Source organism: Alligator mississippiensis, chromosome 4 (genome assembly GCF_030867095.1).
Source record: "Alligator mississippiensis isolate rAllMis1 chromosome 4, rAllMis1, whole genome shotgun sequence".
Taxonomy (NCBI): Eukaryota; Metazoa; Chordata; order Crocodylia; family Alligatoridae; genus Alligator; species Alligator mississippiensis.
Window position 1 is genome coordinate 97907920 of NC_081827.1, and position 13640 is coordinate 97921559.

General features: G+C 47.1%; 1 protein-coding gene across 5 annotated transcripts in view; it reads left to right on the forward strand.

Moving 5' to 3' along the window:
* The first annotated feature begins 2399 nt into the window (after positions 1 to 2399).
* MRTFA (myocardin related transcription factor A) overlaps positions 2400 to 13640 on the forward strand; it is a 131600-nt gene continuing 120359 nt past the window's right edge. The window contains exon 1 of one of the 5 annotated variants that reach the window (XM_059726369.1): positions 2400 to 2503. The gene's annotated coding sequence lies outside the window, so the exon portion shown is untranslated. Of the gene's footprint in view, positions 2504 to 4580; positions 4783 to 13640 lie in introns of those variants that run through there. The other 4 variants (XM_059726373.1, XM_059726372.1, XM_059726368.1 and 1 more) reach the window with 4 other exon arrangements.

Sequence of the window (13640 nt, forward strand, 5' to 3'; positions counted from 1 at the left end):
TGCCACTTGAGGAAATTATTGCTTGGAGGACAGAGCTTTTAGCTGGATCCCAACTCCTCTCAGTGGATGGTTCTCACCTCCTGTTCTCCCTCGATCCACCAGGTTTAGAAGCAATTTATTTTTGCAAGGCATGGGCAGCACCTGTCCTTCTGGGATGAGGTAGGGGAACTGCTGTGTGAGGAATAGGCTTTCTTCTTTTTTTACCATGGAAGAGGATGATCTGGCCCACAATTAGGTATAATGAGCCATTTCAACCCAGAGAAGGCATGGTGTTTTAATAGCAAGGGGTGCTGCAGCTCAGTAACTTGATGGCCTAGTATAGAGTTGTCCAACTTCTGAGTGGCTGGGGGCCACAGGCGACCTCAACTGATGCATGGGCTGCACACCCCTGGGCCATGTGCTGCAAGGGCTACATGCTGCGTCCCTCTCCTGCACTGCACCAGTGTCATGCAGGAGCCCTGGGTCCCCCCATGCTGCAAGCTCCTTCACTGCACACAGTGCACCGTACCACACCTCTCCACCCCAAGGGGTAGGGGCAGGAAATGAAAGTTGGAGAGGGGAGGGGAAGCCTGGACAATCCAGTGGCAGCAGCAGGACAGTGATGTGGGGAGCAATGCCCAGACTGGGAGCCTGAGGGGGGTTGGACTCGATGATCTATTGAGGTCCCTTCTGACCCTAGCATCTATGAGGACCCGATGCAGCTTGCAGGCTGCCTGTTGAACAGCTCCAAACTAGCAAAACCATGATTTTTTTCAAAAACATTATGTAAGTATATTCACCTGACCCTCTGGATATATTCCCCATGGAGAAACCAGTGGCTAAAAACTATAAATATACAATCAGGACATGATGTACAAACAACTTGTACTGTCCCAAACTACTCACCAGTTAGTTGGTGCTAAGAATGAAGACAAAGGTAAAGACAACTTTTCCCTTGGCACCCATAGAGTATGCTTGTCCTTGTAAGGAAGGTGTGTGTCGTAATGGCAAGGATATTGGTCAGGAAGGGAGAAACCTGGCCTCTGCTCTTCACTCTGCCACTGACTTGCTGCATAGTCTTGGGAGATGAAGTCACCTCTTTTGCTTGGTCTGTGAAATGTAGAACATGTTCAGTCCATTTGCCAATTGCTTTGAAATCCACAGTTAAAATCCTATTAAAACTATTGGTGAAGGGAGGAGGGACAATCTCACCCTCTTGTCTCTTCTGGGGCTTTCAGGGAAAAATGGGAGAAGAGGAAGATAAATGTTTATGACTTGCTGACAAACCTGGGACTCTCCAAGAATACCACAACTCACATCACTTCCCTTTATGTCTAGACTAGCTTAGGTTAGGTCAGAAAGGGGCATGACCTGGACTGATGTGATGGCAGGTTGGAAATGGGTGTTGTCACCTTTGTGTTGTGGTGCAAGAATTTGTGGAGGCACGAAGCGTAAGCAAACGGATGTCTCTTCCCTTGTCATACCATGAATACCCCAAATCTGTGGCCATGGCACAGGCAGTATAAAACTGTGCTGCTTTTTCATGGCTTATATCTGATGTTTGCTTTATGGCAAGAATCCAGAGCTGAGCTCTCCAGCCACCCTGGGCAGGTGCTGCCAAGATTTCCTGTGCATCCCAGGACTCCCCACTCAGAACTTGTGTGTGGACCCCAAGCCAACAGGCAGTGGCAGGATGAGGAGTGGAGGAGCATCAAATGCCAGGGACTGGTTTGGGGTGGAGGTAAAACCTGTGCTGCGCCAGGCTACAGTATGTCTGTGTGTGAAGTTACACATTGCACTTAGATCATACTAACTCTGTGGCATACAAAGTGGTGTTAAAGTTAGAATGTGCTGTGAGCAGTCGCATGTTAGGGGTTAATACTGTTTCTTGCCACTTGACTCACCACTGGGGGCTGGAAGCAGGGGCATAGCTAGAAGCCAAGACACCTGGGCTTGATCCCTGATCTGGTGGTGGTGGTGGGGCTGGGAGTGGTGCATCCTGGGATGCTGGAGGAATGTAGATTGCTTGTTTTATCTCCATGGAGTAGACTGAAGTTACCGACACAAGCTGGGCACCATCACCTGAAGGGGCGTCACTTTGAGATGCTCTGAGGGCACTTAGCATGAGTTAATGAGCTTTTAACGTGTGGATGCTCACCTTTTAAGTATCTAAGTGTAATGTGCAACTTTGCCCTGTGCCTGGCAACTGCTCCTGCCCTTCCACTTGTGGATCACAGCTAGGTCTAGGGATCCATTGGTGGTGACATGAACCTTGCATAGCCACCTGTAACAGGGTGGCCTGTCCCCTTAAGAGGAGACAGCTAGCCTGGCTGAAAGGCTGCAGCTCTAGGAAGGCTAATGAGGGAGTGGCTCCCTGGGAATCAAAAACTCAAGCAAGCAGAACCAGAGGGAGATAAAGAAAAGGAGCATCAGAGACGGGAAATTTCGGGACTACCAGGAGGGCAAGCCTGGGATAGGAAGGTGGAAAACACAGCAGACCCCTCCCAGTGTCCAGGATAACAAGGTTTTTTGTTTACTTGCTTTATTTTGCTAAAAGACTAAATATTACTGTGGCATGCTGAAAAATGCTCTGGGTAGCAAAAGCCAGCAGGTTTAAAGACTGCATTTTCATAAGGCTTGCTGAGAGATGCTTGGGGAAGGGGCAAGCCTATTTGAAAAGGGCCACAGGTGGTAACTTGCTACACCACTGCCATTTACTGCTTTTTCCCCACTTCACCCCCCAAACCCCCTGCCCCCTGCCCTGTGGGGATGAGCATGGTCAGACAGACAAGCCTGTGTCCCCATCTCTGCATGGCTCCTTGTCACACCCCTTGGGCAGAACAGAGGATTTTGAAAAGGGGGGTGAGATGGTGTCATCACCTCTAACAGAATACACATTTTTCCCCCGTTAAAGAGAAACTAGAAGCTTTGCCAGGTGCTCAGGGCTGTAGGATCCAATTCAAGATCAAAATAAAAACCAAAAGAACTGTATTGGAAAGTGCACTAATTTGCTACATATTACGTGTGTGTTGTCTTTAATTTTTTAAATACTTAATACATGGAACGAGGCAAAAATAGTCCAAAACGTTGGTTTCTTAGTTTTGTAGTCATGGATAACAACAGGACTATATGGATAACGTGCCCATCACTTGGATGCATAACAGAAAACCTAGCCATTCTGGGTATCCTGACAGGGCCTCCGACCCTTTGCTGCCAGTTGCTGTCACACCCACGTGCTGGTTTACTTGGGTGAATATTCCCGTGCCTGAGCCAAGTGTTCAGCTAGAACAAGCAGTAGTCTGGAGGCCTTTGAAACAAAGGAGAGCTGCTCGGGAAGGATGCGGAGTGGGGACGGTGGTTTAGCCACACCCCACCTCTCCGACCAGGCCAGCCCAGCGGCAGCCAGGGATGGAAATCTAGAAGCAGGTAAGCGTTTTCCTTTCCCCCCTGTGCTCAAAGTCCCCTCCCCGCTCTCTCCCCTTCCCATTCCCCCACCGAGTCCTGGGGCCTCCTGGTCAACCTCTTCCTGGCTCTGGCCAAGCTGACCATCTGTGGCCATTTATACACATACATTTGTCTGCTTCGACAAAATGGCAGTGGTGCACTTTTGAACTAAAACACCTTCCATGCATTTTAGTTCAAAAGCACACCACCACCCTTTTTTCAGTGCTGACACGCATTGCGCCATTTATACAAACGCACGTGCCAAAAGCGCCTGGCGCTGCAGCGGCCCAAGCACATCTACAAGTGCCCTATAAGACCAGGAAGGAGTCTCTGGCTGGGAGGACCCACGGGACTGCAGGGCTGCTTCCCTGTCCCTTGCGCATTCGCGTCTCGGGGCAGAGCAGCACTGGGCAGTATTCAGTGGCTCCCGGGATGCGCTGGAGGGCCAGCAGGTGTGGGCTGGCATGCTCTGCTCTGTGCCCCCCTCAGCGCACTCGGGGTGAGCTCGTGACCTCACTCCGGTCCCCGTTTTGTTTTTCGTTTGTCCCAAGCAATCAGCCATAGGCCCCTAGTGGCCCCCAGCCCCAAAGGGGGCTCAGAGCCCTACTTGGCGGGCTTCGGCCCACTGTCCCACCGCATATGGAAAGGCCTTCCCCTTTTCCATATGAATCAGCCCAGGCCCATGGCAGCAGGCAGGCACCTCCCTGCTGACTGCCAGCCGGCGGCAGACATGAGGAGGAGGAGCGCTCCCCCTCCTCCTGGGGCAGATGCAGCGGGGCAGGGGCAATGCTTGGCTCCCTTGGCACACGAGTCCTTGCTTCAGGACGGGGCAGGCAAGGGCTGCAACCCCTGCAGCCGGGAGCAGACCCAAGGGGTGCACTAGGGCACTCGCGCCCCCTTTGACTCCTGACACACCCAGGCCCCGCGTGAAGCCTCAAGCCAGGCGCGCGCTGCCCCTTTAAGAGTCCAGACATGCCCCGCCCCCATGGGACTCCGGCCGCGCCCCCCTACGATGACATAATTTCTATCTGGCGGTTGGTCGTTGTCGACGTCACGTAACGGCCAGCCCCGCCCCGAGGCCGGTCGTTTCTCAGCGTCGCTCTGCAGCCGCTGGCCGGCGGCGGTGACACTCACGGCGCTCGCCGCGCTCTGATTGGCTGGCCGGCGCGTCACTCGCCCGGGCCGGGGCGCCGGGGGAGGCGGGCGCTTCCGTGCCTGCAAGGAGCCGGCGGTGGCGGCGGGGCTGTGGCTGGGGCGGCCGGGCTCGGGCGGTGGTGGCAGAGGCGGCGGCTGCGGCTCCGGAAGGGGCGGGGCTGAGCTGGGCTGGGCTGCGGCGCGGCGGGATGGAGCCGTGACCAGGTGAGGGTCTCGCCGCCACAGCGAAGTCGGCGCTCGCAGCCGCCCCCCATTACCCTGCGCCGTAGCCGGGCGCGGTGCAGGCAGGGGGTCCCTCCCCACGCAGCTGTGCGGGGCTGGCTTCCCCCACAGGCACGGGCTGAGGGCCTGGCTGCTGCCCCTGCGTCCCGCACCGCGGGCCGGGGCTGTGGGGCTTGCCCTGCAGGAGGGAGGCCGACGCGAGGGAAGCCCGGGCTCTGGGCATGGCTGGGTGGGTGTGGGAGGAAGGAACTGGGTCCCACCGCTCTGATCCCAGCCACCACCCAGGTTCTCGTGCCGGCTCCAGTTCCCCGTTGCTTGCGGGATGTCGCTTGCGGCAGGAGCAGACTTCTGCTTCTGCAGCTGAAGGGCTTGGGTGCCGTTCAACGGGCCGAGCCCATGGTTCCCTTCGCCTACTGGACCTCACGAAGCTGCCCCCTGTGCCGCTGCCTTGCAGTCAGTGCTGCACGAAGCATGCGGTGGGAAGAGAAGCGAGCTGCCTCGCGGGGTTTGTAGGTGGCATTTGGCCTCAATGCCGTTTGGCAGGCGAGAGGATTATTCCGAGGAATCCCCTCAGGGCTCTTGCTCTGGTGTTGCTGAGTCCTGCAACCTGCGCTCGCGTTGCCAAGCCGAATGAAACGAAGCCCTGTCGTCCTCCACTGACCGCACCAAGCTGGGGGACCGTCAGGGAGGAGATGTTTTAGCTAAGCCGGGTACGCTTGCTTTGTGTAAAGCTCGGCTGCTGCTTTCTGGCTTGTGATAAATGCCCTTGAACGTCTCGCTCTGTGAGATAGTGTGTGAGGCTGCAGTAGGTTTCTGGTATCTGCGATGCCTTGAAATGATGCTTTCAGAGATCTCTCCCAAAATCTGCCTTGATCACAGAAGGCCTAGGAAACTTCCAAAGCGTAAATTAACCTATTTCCTAGATGCAGGTCTGGCCTGAGCAAGGTAGGAATCAGTACGCAGAACTGGGCTCGCCTCTGTTTTTATTTTGGCTTTGCACTTCACCTTTTAACATAAGCTGACCTTGCTTTGTCTCTCATCTGAAAAGTGCAGCTTCTTAATGGAGCCGTTCTAAAATCTGATGTGACCTTGAGTACAAATGAACTCTGCAGCATCAATCCCAAAGTATGTCTTGCTTTTTGTGTCTAATGTAATGCATCAGTAAGGAAACTAATTTCTCTCTTCTTTCCCCAAAGCACTGTTAAAACTCATGCCGTAGTTAGTACTTTATATCCAGCGCTCTCTGAGAAGTGTTTCAATATCTGCTCATTAAGAAATGGCAAACAGGAGGCATATCCATTTGTACTGGCTGGATTGATGATAACTGTGATCAGGTAGAAATGAAGGGGGTGATCTTGCACTGACTTTAAATTTCTCTTTCTGTTTCTTTACAGAAGCCAGCCTCCTGCTGAAAGGAGGAAGGAAAAGATCTATACAATTGAAAATAAAACGTCACACAACTTTGGACTAGGGGGAGGATTTGGCTTTTCTTTCTCTGTTAGTAATTTGCTGAGTGTAGTGCAAGCCAGTTTGTACTCTTCCCACTCATGATGTTTTTGGCATATTAAATTTTCAAAGAAATGACACTTAAGTAGCTAATTAATGCAGTTTGGGCATTAGTTTTTATTCTGCAGTAAATGTAGGAAACTGCAGGTAATGTGGGAGTTGGTAGAATTGGTACTTGCTTTGATTTTGTTTCAGCTTGTACCAGTCACTTTATCATCATCTGGGAAAGTAGGCAAAATCCTTAAAACCCAACTCTTCTCCCCCATCCCACGTGCCTCCACCTCTCAAAACTTAGAGCAGTAAACAGTTTGTCAAATGTGGAAGCCAGAAGGGGAGGGGCTGCAGAAGTTGAAGTCTGAGGATGGGAGAACAAAGTCTGGTTATAGGTATAGAAAAAGGATGTAGGAGATGTTTTGTTCCAAAGGGGATATACTTGTCTGTGGCTTTCCCATAAAACAGAAAAATTTTAAAGGGACCTTTGTATTGCTGAACCCCAGAAGGAACGTGACATGTTCAGTAAACTAGGGAACCTTGTTCTTCAGGAGCAAAAGGACTTATGGACTTCACTTCCTGTTCAGCTTTGATAATATTGCAGTTTACCCTCATTTTGGGGTACTTAAAATACAGGAGAACAGAAGTAAACTGTAGAGGGTTATGGAAGTTGGTACAATCATAACAGTAGCCAACAAAAGACTGACCTGATAAAAGTAAAGCTCCATATCCAGAGAGAAGAAATAGGCAGCCCAAATATAATATGGGGCCAGAGAATGTAACTAAGCAACTGTTCCTATGCATGAAAGGGGTTAGTCACCTCATCTCATTAATACTGTCCTAGCATTATATTTATGATATCAAAATAATTTGTAGGAAAGGTCTGAAACTGGGTGGTTGGCAGATGTCGCGTTCATTGCAGGGGCTTTGTTTGAATCAGTTCATGGTATGAAAATATTTAAACCATTATGTAGTGAAACCTGATACTGGAGATTTCCTCAGATGTCCCAAGTACAGCTGTGCTATATTTTGTTAGAAAACTACTTCCATTAACCTGAGAATTTGTCAGTCTGAGCTGTTGGTTAAGACCTATTTCATTATATTAAACAAATACCTGAATGAATTCAGAGATGTGTCTGCTTATAATTCACTTTTCCTAGTAAATTGGTAATGAAACACAGTCAGGTGAAATTCTCTGGTTCATGTTCTGTTGGGTGTCAGTCTAGACTGGAAAAAGTCCCTTCTGGCCTTAATATTTGTGAATCTCAGAAAACAATATTACTACACTTTTTCCAGTGTGTTGACCCCATATGTTAATTGTGATTCCAGTTGAAGGTACTCTTTGCCAGCCTTGGCTTTAGGTACAAGTTCTGTAAGTCAAGGGCCACCACTGGATTTCCTTTAGTAGAAGGACCAGAATGAGAAGCAGTTTTATCACTTGGATTTCCACTCTTGCTCTTGTTGCTTCCAGCTTGTCAGGCTGCTGACAGATGCTGTCCCTGCCCTTGTTCTGGAAGGGGCTTCCAGCCAAATGGGAAAGCTTGGCCTTATATTTTGCTTAAATTGAAATTCTAGTGTTAGCAGGGGAAATGAGGGGAAGAGATTCATCATAAGAGGGTTTTATTATACCAGTTAAGAATGTATCTTCTGTAGTCTAATTAAACCTGTGTGTGTGAAATAGTTTAAAATATGCTTTCTACCCCAAGAACACAGACACTCAAAGTTGCTGTAAGTTGTTTTTCTCTCCCTTGTTTTTGTATATTCAACTATCCTTCTTGTGTCTTGCATAATGTCATCTCATTGGCTTAATCTGCTTTATTGCAAATTATTCACTATTGCAAATAAGATGCCTTCTTGAAACAGTGATAAAGTTTTCTTTCTAACTAGGTGTAGTGATTAGTAAGTCTATATATTGTACTGTGCTCTTTTAAGGATTTTTTTAAAATCAAAGATGAGTTGAGCATTAACTCTTTTTTTTTTTCCTGGAAAATTGTTGAAGAAATAGTAGGCAAATTTGATTGTTCAGTATCTGAAACAATTTAAACACTTCCTCTGGGCAAGTCAACTGTAATGATTTTGGGCTGAGTGCACTCCTTCATGCAGTTCAACAGTGGAGCTGAGCTGAGCCTGAAAATTGGAGCTGGCCTCAAAGCTCTGCCTTTTCATCTGCTGCATGGTAGGAATTTGCTGTGGATTAATGTACACCCAACCAGTTACTTTGTATATCACCCTCTCTGGGGTGCCCTCAACTACATAGGCTGCTGACAGACATTCAGTTAAAGACATACTGGAAACTGATCCCAGTAGTCATGCCTCCTGCCATGGCACACATGCATGGCAGGAGGCACAGCTGTGGGATTGGGGTTCAGATCCCAATTGTGCTTTATTTTCTGTGCAGGAAAAGCCTGGGATCATGATAGTAGCAAGCCAGGTGCCTGGAGCGCCCCTAGCTGGGAGTGCCAGTTCTGTGGTGTTTCCAGCTGTTGGAGTGCATCAGAGCCTTGAAGGGCTCCTGTGACTGGGAGTGCTAGTCAGCCTGTTGGTGTTCCCAGCTGTGGGAACACACCAGAGACTTTGGTGGACTGGTGCTCGCCTTAACTGACCAACTGGCAGTTAAGTCTTGGCACTATTATGTGTGGGTTTGATTATCAGAATCTCAAGTGAAGGCAGGGCAGGGTGGCACCTTAGATTAACTTGTTCAGAAAGGTACAGGCTTTTGTAGGTAACAGCCTGCTTCATTAGGTGCTTTGAATGGACTTGTAGAAAGCAGGGGTACTAAATAGAAAGGAATAAAGAGACAGATGTGACTGGGAGCTGGAAAGACAGCTGTTAAACACAATGTTTCAGGTAGTGAGAAACTGACAGCAATGGTAGCTCCTTCTCCATCTTTGTTTTAGGACAAACACCATCTTGTTAGATGACCACACTGGAGAGAGTTTGCCATTGGACAGGTTCCCTTAATATTTATCCTAGGCTGACTTCTATTTTAGAATTCAAAGTACTGGATTTAACTTGTAAAAGCCTGTTTTTTCCATCTGTCTGTCCTCTGTTCACTATTGCTACCTCTGTGGGAAAACTTCAGATTTGGGCATAGAGTCTACTTCCTTCTATTTTGATATCAAGCTTTTAAAAATTAAGAACGGAAATGTTAACGCTTCTCTTTAAAGTTCAGAAGTGCAAGCTGAGTTGTTTATTGGGGAACTTCCTTTGTCTTTTGGTGTTTTGAAAAGTGCTGTTTAGCACTGCCTCTTTGGAATTCTGTTATTGTTTCATCTAATCTTGCTGGTGGGGCCAGCCGTCTCTTTGTGTTATGCTCTCTCTTTATAAAAAGAAGCATGGATGAAGGCATTCATATAATTGTAGCTCATGAAAACCCTTTTGCAAGTGACCTTGTGCCCAGTAACTTCACCAAAGGGAGGAAGTAAAACATGTGAGGATACTGTTTTGGTTTGCACATAGGAGTCGCGTGTATTTGGCTTCTCATTGCCTTGAGTAGGCAAGGAACTCGATGAAGAGTAATCTGATAATATAGGGCTACGGAGCAGGAGAAGCTCCATGAAGCTGGGTCCAGCACATTATTCTCAACCTTTATAGGCTCAAGGTACCCCTTGGAAAATGTCAGCTCTTCTTTTTCGCCTGGTTTTTGACCACAGAAAAGTAATAGCAATTTTTCTATTGCAAAGAACTCAGAAAAATCACAACAGCTCTGATTGCTTTTAACAGTATGAATTCCTATTTGAAATCTCTGGGTTTATCTCATGACTCATATTTGCACACCTAGGAGTGCTAACATTTCATGGCACCCTGCAGCACCCCTGAAGAGATCTCGAGGCAGCACTGTGGTTGGGATTTGCTGGCTAGGGGGTATTTAGTTTTATAAAGGGGGTTAGGGAGATGATAATAGTTAAAAAATCAGCTTTTTTGTAACTTAGGCTTCATGAAAAAAACATCAACTATGACTTAGGGATGACAGCATGAACTGCTGACTTGATAAACGCTGGTATAATCTGAACACAGGACCAAGAGAAAAGCACTTTGAATTTTCTAGTTTTAGCTGTGTCACTGCCTCCTCTGTGGTGTCTGGTAAATAATTTAGTTGGGCTCTTCACTTTATCAGTGAAGTATAGATAATCCTTTCTGGGTGATGAGGGTTAATGCCTGTAAAGTGCTTCAAAGATGCAAATCACTGTATATGTATTAATATTTTATTTTTATGGACTGAGGCTTAATCCTTGTATGCTTTTAGCTACTTGAAAAAACAATCCTGTCTTATTGGAAATAAGTGCTCCTTTTGTGCCATGCCTCTTGTTCTTCCATTTTTTCTTCCTCTGCTATGCACAATCAAGAGGGGAACCAGTTTTTGTCACAGGCTAGCAGTAGTTCCCAATCTAATAATTCCAGGGTTGTCAGGAGAGACAATTCCCACAGAATTAGCCACTGTGAGGGTGAAGATAGTGAACTGCTTGCCACACGCTGTGCTAGTGCTTTGGTCCACAGTAATCCATATGTAAGTGTATGTCTGAGAACAGTACCCATATAAAGGAAATGCATATATAAGGAAAAGAAACTAATTCTGTTAGTTTGTGAGAATTTGAGTTGATTGGCTTGCTCAGAACTGATGGTCTCTGTGGTTTTTTAGCTCCGTTTGTATAAATGCCAAATAAGATGGTTGTATTTTTCTGAAAAGTTGGGATAAAATCTAAAATACCTACACAGACATGGACAAGAGAGTTTGCAGTGCCACAGAACTGCTGAAAACTGCAGTCTTCAATTTCCTATATTCTCTCATTAAGTGGCAAGCAAGCAATAGGTTTGCTATGAAAGCTAAGGATCATAAGCTGTTCCATGGTCACAATAGGCATTTCACTGGGGAGAGGATGCAAGCAGTGAATATCATGGGTAATACAACAGGAGAGGGAAAACGAAAAGTGCTTTCAAAATCCTCCCGTAGAGTGATTCATTGCACATTAGACTTAAATCTAAGGGAGCTATGCTAAGGGTCACCTTTTTAGAGGGCGTTACCCCTCTTGTTGATGATACTAGCTTAGTAGCTGAGAGTTTATCATATTTATGATTGAGCTATGGTGAGCTGAAGAGAGATGGCTCTGTTGGCCAAGAGGACTAGGGCTGTTAAAGAGGGTAGACAGGAGCTGTTGGGAGGGGTAGGTTTGGCAATGTAGTTGAGAGTTGCCAGTAAAGGTTGGCGTAGAGCAAAGGCATTATACATGCTGACTTCAGCACCCTTGTCTAGGGGCAAGGGAAGATTTCCAGTCTGATGTATATATGTATCTGCATTGCTGTAAGATGCGTTTTATGTTCAGTTTTGTAGTGGGAACAGAGCTCCCCATCACAAATAGTTGTTATTTCAACTAATGTCTTGTTTTCCTGGTTGACACAGTGGGGCTTTCCATACACAAAGCCTTAGTTCAAATGCGGTGCTTTTTAGCTTGAGTTGTCTGGCTCAAGAAAGAGGTATAGACTAGAACATGAGTTAATAATGACTTGTTAGCTGCAAATACAGCCATTCTGCAGTGTGGATCCATGCTAGTTCCAGTTGAGTGCCTGTAGTCTTCCAGTGCCTTCCCACAATACCCATCTCTCGAGAAGGGCAGATATACTGTCAAACTTTACAGGGTGCTTAAGCTTACTGTAGCACTGCGTAAGAGCAAGTATGGTGCCAGTGTGGACGTGGCAGCTAGTCTTCTGTGGCATGGGTGTTCGTACTTGAGCAAGACTAACTTGACAGGAGTACAATGGTAATGTCTTCATTGCAAGGTTAATTCAAGTTAATTATACTCAAGTTGGGATTGCCATCCCCTTCTTGGTTGGCTAGAAATAGATGGGGGTCAGGGAAGACTTTTGTGCTGTGGGTTCCCTCTGTCCTTTGTTCTTTAATAAACTAAAGAATGTCTTCAGAGCACAGTTAATCCAAGTGAGTTTCACCATAGTTAGCCAACTCAGGCATGAGAAGCCCACACAACAAAGCCATAGCCATGTTCCTCTGTTCTCAGTGTTACTTGCATTGCTTGTGTGTCTGGGTCCATATTCAGTGGTTCTTGAGCTTGAATGCCTGAGGTTCTCTGTTACAGGAAAATGTGTCCCCTTCAGGAAGGAATTGTAGGAATGGCACTGAAGCACTAAAAATACACAAGTGTTTTTTTGTTCTTTTGCCTGTGTCTTCATGTTAAAGTGCAAAGGATCCAGCCAAAGTTAGAACCTGTCTCTATCTTCTCAGCTGTGTAAAATAGCTTGAGCCAGTAGCAGCTCCAAACTTGTCAAAGGATTTTTTTTCTGGATGGGTAGTATGGGGTTCAGGCTAATGCCCATATTAACCATGCAGTGAAGATCTATTCTCTGTTCCTAGGATTTTTTAATCGGGCACTCTTCACCAGGATGGGTCACATAAATGCTTTTTAATCTAAATCTAAGATCCATCTGAGAGGTAGTTTGGCTGCTGGAAAATGGGATACAGAGCCTCAGTTTCTATGTTCAGATCAGAGACTTGTGTGTCACTCCAGCTAGTGAATTTCCATGCTGCTTGGGCACTGTAAAACTCCAAGTCACCAGTGAAGTCAAATCATCCATTGCAATCATTGGACTAGCCACAATTTGGCCTGAACATGTAAACAGTAATGTGTAAACATTTCCATTGGATGGTGAAGTTTATCAGCAAGATGAGACTTCTGCATTTCTTAGAGGTGACATTAGTTTATTCTTCAGAAAAACTTGGGCAACAGAATTTTTGTCTCTAGTAATTCAGTATAGGTAAAAGGGAAACTTTTTTTTATTATGAGTGGTAGAGCCAGGTAATAAAACCAACTTAAGCATGGATGATTGCTGGAGAATATTTTAGTTATCAAATAAATCTTTGCTCATGGCCAAGATAGGTGCAGCAATAGAAAGAAATCCCTCTTTTAGGATCTCTGTGATGATTTGGGGACTCTAACCCATTGTAGAGAGTGGAAGGTGTGTGTGTGTGTGTGTGTGTGTGTGTGTTGTGGATGAGAAGCCACATACAGGGGGGAAGGAACTTAATGGTTTGGGTGAACACTGTAAAGGGAAGGTCATGCTGATTGGTGTTTTGACTGGAGATTTGTCCTTGTCAGTGTGGGCTCTAGCACATTGGTACCTAAGCTTTTTGCCCCGTGGGCTTGATGCCAAGTGCAAGATCTGGCCATCATCCAGATGTGTGTGGGGGGGGTAGGGGAGCAGCCTATCCCTGATCCAGATACCTGGTGGGGTAGGCAGGGTGGAGCAGCCCCTATCTGGACATGGTGGGTGTGGGGATGAGGGAAAGCATCCCAACCTGATCTGGACATGTGGGAAGTGGGCCCAGCTCTGGT